The following is a 6,000-nucleotide window of genomic DNA, read 5'->3' as shown; positions in this document are numbered from 1 at the left end:
ACTTATTGCACCTCATGATCTACCATAATTTTACTCAAATATTTAGTCAGTGTAGGAGGACATGGTTTTATAGACTTTGGTATTATAATACATATACACATTTGCTGAAGTTTTTTTTCTTTCTATTTACACTGCTTACTAATGGTTTTGAAGGCCAACACCTTGAGAGCTGTGTAGAGTCAATAAGGAAATGCATGTTACAAGTCCACTCTAGTAAGGTGTTTTTGCTGCTGTACAATCTAATCTCACAGTTCTTTCTTGTTCAGCACTCTTGTGTACTTTAAATGGGAACCATGCACACATTTGATCCATGGTCTGATTGCCAGTCAGTCAAGGTGAAGTATGGAAAAGGGTATGCAAAGACTGCTTGGCCCAATAGGGCATAATTATATGCATTCTCTCTTGGATTAAAATTCAGAAGTGCTCTTTCATTGCTTGTTTTAATGCTGGTTATCCAATGATCTTTACTTACTGTGAGTGAATCTCCCAGGGCAGCAATCACCTGAATATCTGCTGGTCTCAAGTTATGAACTGATAAAATAAAAGCAGCATTAGGAAAGGAGGAAATAAAGAAAACTTCAAATTGTGATGGTTATCAGAATTTTTCTTTAGGATGAACGTAAAGCATTACAAAGACAGTATCTTAATACACATGATGACATCGGCTCAGAATGCCACCGACAGTCATCCAAACAATTCTTGGTACCTTAGTTTTACATTAGCTACACTGACAAGGGAAGCAGTAAGGTATCAGCCTTACATCTGTGCTGACTCAAGTTCCCTCTAACCGGTGGGAACCACTGAAAGGCAGGCACAGCCAGCACAGGGCTGTGATTTTATCATCACAGTTTCTGAGAGAAGACAAAACACACCTGGGACAGGATTCTATGTGTCTCTCTGCACTGACAACTTCCTGGCTTTTCCACTGTCACTTCTTGGCTTGCACATGGAAAGTGCAGTTGCATAAGCTGTCACTGTCCCTGAGGGAAAACTTGCATCTTGCTATACAACTATTTGTGTTGTTCCAGAGGATTTTTAAATCACAGTCAATAGAACGCACTGCTTCAAAGAAAAAAATGTACCTTTTCTAACCAAAAACAGTTCCTGCTCCCCTTCTACCATCAAGTGAAGTGACTCTACAATAAAATTGCATAAAACCATACCTGAAACTGGAACCGTATCGGAAGGGCTCTGGTTGGAACAAGGAATATTTGTTCCATAACTTCTCTCCTAGGAAGGGACAGTGCAAGACTTTATGTCAGACTCATCGTGCTCTGGTCATGACGAACCATTTATGTCTAAGAGTATTATGTTAATAGCCTTCCTCCACATACTTTGTGCACATCTACCCAGCTCAGCCTTTCCTTTTTTGGCCATGCCAAAAACCACCCTCTGAAGGCAGACAAGCGCAGACTGTTCACAAATTGTATGGCCACATCAGCGCAGCACTGCTCTTGTCTACTATTAGGGCCAATTATTTCAGACTCTGCGCCATGCTACGTTTAGCTAAGCAACTGTTTGTGCGTCCATACTCTGATCTAGGTGAGCTTGCATTCTTTTGTGAAAGTCTGCTTGAACATCACCAGAATATCCCCACATTAAACTGTACCTTTGACAGCAGGCCACAAGCCTGCCTTCTTGAGGCGCAGTCCTACAACATGATGGCCAGGCTGTTGGACAGTGCTGTAGGCACAATCTGATCTAGTTTCTTCCACAGTAAAACTAAAGGGCCCCATTTCCGTTGTCTTCTTATCCCAGGGAACTTAATATTGTTATCCAAAAATTTAAAAAACATTCTTAATAGTGAACATGAGACTTAATATAGGTTGGCTGAAGACCTCTACCCTGAGTTATACTCTACAGGACCCATCAAGGATAAAATGTGCTATTAAGTGTCTGACTGACTATTTAGCCAAGCATGGAAATAGAGCTTTTTATTCAGTTTTCCCAGGTAACGTTTTTTAATTAGGCTCCAACACAATTCCACCCACCTGCCCCACTCCCTGGAATACATTTAGTCCATTTGCTCTAAACAGTTTTACCGTACCTGAGATCTTTCTTTGATGTTTGATGTCTCTGGGGTAGATGAGTAATTACTATTTCTATACGTGAAGAAGTATGGATTTTCCTGCAGAAGTAAGAACATTGTTTTTATTATTGTTATTTTAAAACCAACAGTAGTGAAAACAGTCAGCTGACGTTACCTTCTTCTGGATATGTTTTCCATGAGAAGAAAATCTATACAATATTTATTTTTGAATGAAATTGTACTGGTGAAGTAAGCCAGGTTAGACCTGAAAATTAAGCCCTGGAATGCCCTAGGCACAGCACTGCCTCTTGCCTCAAACCTAACATCAGACAAAACAGATAATTCAATGTCTTTGATGCTTTAATTGCTGTTCAGTGAAGCTTTTTGATGCCAGTAATGTTTTATCACTATTAAATTATTGAAGTCAGTGCTTAAATGCAAAAACATTCAAAAACCAGTTCTTTGAACCTCAGAGATGTCCAGACCTTGAAGACAGTACTGGGTTACTGACAGTTTCAGTCAAATCTGACAAAAGACAGAGTCAAGTCACAGAAAAGTCAAAGGATGAAAAATGTATGGATTCAATTTTATTGTTGACATAGCTTTTAATATTGATAATGGTTTACTTGTTATTCACAATTTATTATTATTTTTATTCAAAAGTCAGCTAATCTGAATTATCTGTGGTTTAACTAAACTTTGTCAAGAGCTCTTGCTTTCAGAGTTTCATCATAGTAGAACAAAGATTCTGTGTCAAGGAGTTTTAGGAATGTTAAATTTTCAGCAGTGCAGTATCTTTGGGAAGTGCGTGTTTCTAAGAAATTCAGAAGATGACAACAATATTTGAAAGCTTGGAAATTCTGCAAAGAGTAAATAAAAATCTCATAGTAATAAGGAAATCCTTTTACCTGAGATGGACACTGGATCTGAAGCAGTTTTGTGAAATCATAAGGCTTCTTCTGCCCAACTGGCTCCATCTGGAAAGGGACAGAACACAGGACTTGTACTCATGCTATGCAGGGGTGGGATGGGAGAGCAGCAGTAACTCAAAGGCTCTAGTGCCTCATGTTTTCCATTACATTAATACATATTAAAAGCTTGCTTTGCTTATGATTAATCTACATGCAACATATCGTATGCATACCTACAAAAGCTTGGATTGAAAAACAAGGTCTCTCCCATGATTAGACTGTCATTCCATCATCATTAAAGCAACCATCCACACATTAACTTTGCTCTTGGGAATGCTGGCCAGTAGGCATTGATCTCATACCACAGCATTTGATTGCTTGCATTCGGGTTGCTTTTTTATCAGCTCAACTGCAGTAACTGTGGACATGCTCTAGGAAAAAGTATAGCTCCAACCACATTCATGATTCATTCTCTTCTTTTACAAAATGCAGTTTTTACCTTGTTGTGATTAACAAGTCACTGTTACTTCCCAGATGGGCCGGTCATGAAAAAGCAAAGTGTGGGTTATCACAGATCCACTACTAAGTCACAACTTTTTGCAGCATCCTGTCAATCCATGCAAGCCTCAACTACCATATATTTTTTGTCTGCTCCCAGGCTGTGAAAGCCATGCTCACTAACATTTGAGAAAGGCATGCTTGGGAAACCTTTCTTAGCTTTCTACAGTTTACTATATATTCATCTATAGAGGGAACACATGGACTTTTGCGTGGGAAGAAAAGCAACTGACTGAAACTTTGAAGTAAAAATGATATTATTGAAACTTTTGAGAAAAATTCAGCTCAGATTCAGACTATACACTTGAGGACTTGTTGAAGTCCACACTGCTTTAGCTCAGGAGAAAGTACAAAATCCCTAATGTAAATGGAAAACTAAAAATAATCTATTTGGTGATACATTTGTGTTTCGTTAACCCTTTCCTTCTGTCTTGTGAACACTACCTTCATGTACTCCTTAAGCTGCAAACTCATTTGGCAATAGTCAGAAACATGGAATGAATGTTTCAAATGACAAAGATCACTCCTGTAATGGCTGTAACTCACTCAGCTAAAGCCTTACTAATTTATCCCACTTTGCAGAACTGTTTCTTTTATCTACATTTACACACATACTACACAACAGCAAAAGGTGCACTCCAACTCTGCAGAGAGGCTTGATAGTATTTACATTTGCTGGCCTTTGTTTATCTTCCAACAAGATGGAGAGATAAAAAAACTATTCCATAATTCATAACTCAGTACTGACAGCACAATGTGGTAAATACCATGAAGAATCACTTCACCTGTTCCTGCACCTTGCTGGGAGCTAATTAAATTGCAGTCACACCCAGAGGAGTTGGTCACTGTTTGAAATTCCTCAGCGAATCTCTGCTCAGCTTGCGCTACCAGCAGCAGCTGCCAGAAGCAGCAGACTACATAAGAAACCAGACTGAAGGCATTAAAAAATGCAGCAGTAACAGGCTTGACGTCACTGATATATTCTGGGCAGGAATGTAGTATTCTATTTTGGTTACTCCATCAATGAAGATAACATTGAAAAAATCAGCAAACTAGGGAAGAGGATTACAAAGTCAGATTCATTCAAATAAGTACTTGAAGAATAGAGTTTGTATTTGCTTTTGAAAGATGTATATAAGGTATATCCCTGAAATATGCAAAATAATGAAGCCCAGAGAGAAGATACACTGGGGACTGATACTTTCCCATCCTCATAGGACAAAAATTAAAATAGCTGTTTAACAGCATTCTTAAAAGGAAATATTCTGCCAGGACAGAATCACCCTACTGAACATGGGACAAAAGTGGTATTTCATGGCTAGTAATGAATTGCAAATAAGCATTAGCCACTTGTATGTTGTTGGGTGATAGAGCTTTATTTCTCCAGGAAGCAATTTATTCTAGATTGCTGAGACACTGTTCTCCCAAGGAAAACCAACAGTTTCTGTGCAGGAGAGCTGCAAGGTTCTGAGGTCCTGATCATAGGAAGTCAGGCATTAAGTATGTGCTGTGGTCAGCCAAAACCTACTCTGAATCCTAGCACGTCTGTCATAAAAGCAGGTTAGGGGCTGGTGTACTCTGGAAATGCAGCGGTTTCTAAGTGAGTGTAAACCACTGAGTGCAGAAGGGAGACAGGTACAGCCTCATGCAGGTGCTGTTCCCTTTCAGGTTCTTGCCTGGTTTCAGTTTGTTTCTCTCTGGGTTGCAGGATGTTTTCTGGTGGCCTTGTCTGTTACACAAAAGAATGCCAGGCACAAGTGCAGGAGCTTCTGGCCTAAGTTCTTTACGCACATGAAAGGAGCTTTGCCCTCTTACATATTTCCCCAGATAAAGTTGTAGGCATTTGCCAAAATTAATCAGACTCTTTGTGGTAAACATCAAAGCTGTCAAATAAACAAACAGCCTCTCAGCCCTTCCTAACTACCCAATGTCATTCAGCTGACTGTTCTCTGATGTGCTTAGCATTTGAATTGCATTGCTCCTAGATAACTAGGAAGGTTTCGGGAAAATACCCAGCTATGCCTAAGACAAGTCCTTAGCACATACCAGCTCAGCTTCTTCTCAGCTAGACTGAAGTCCAGTGCTACTGCCAATTGCTGCTAGATTTTCAAGGTTTTGCCCTTTGGCCAAGTAACAGTTAATCATTCCAATGAAGGGGCAGGTATGAAGCCACAAAACAGCATAAGGGCATACGTCAATATAAGGACAGCCCAGCAGAAGCAGGAGGAGAGAAACACTCTGAATGCAGTTTTTAGGCACTTCCTCATTCTACTGTTTGCTGCTCAATAAATCATGATCTTGATTTCCTAGCAGTTCCCAACAGTTGCTTTTTTTTGGTTTTGTTTTTAAACATTACACGGTCAGCATAAACTATTAGCTCTACCGAAAAGGACAGATAGAGTGAACCTTGTTGGATGAGGACACTTGCCAGTGTGCTTTTTACACTGAAAGCATCTTTCATACCATCTGCTTTTCTAAAATGGCAGAATACCATCACAGCCA

Source organism: Aythya fuligula, chromosome 3, assembly GCF_009819795.1.
Source record: "Aythya fuligula isolate bAytFul2 chromosome 3, bAytFul2.pri, whole genome shotgun sequence".
NCBI classification, from domain to species: Eukaryota; Metazoa; Chordata; class Aves; order Anseriformes; family Anatidae; genus Aythya; species Aythya fuligula.
The sequence above is the reverse complement of the archived record's forward strand: the minus strand, read 5'-3'. Positions refer to the sequence as shown.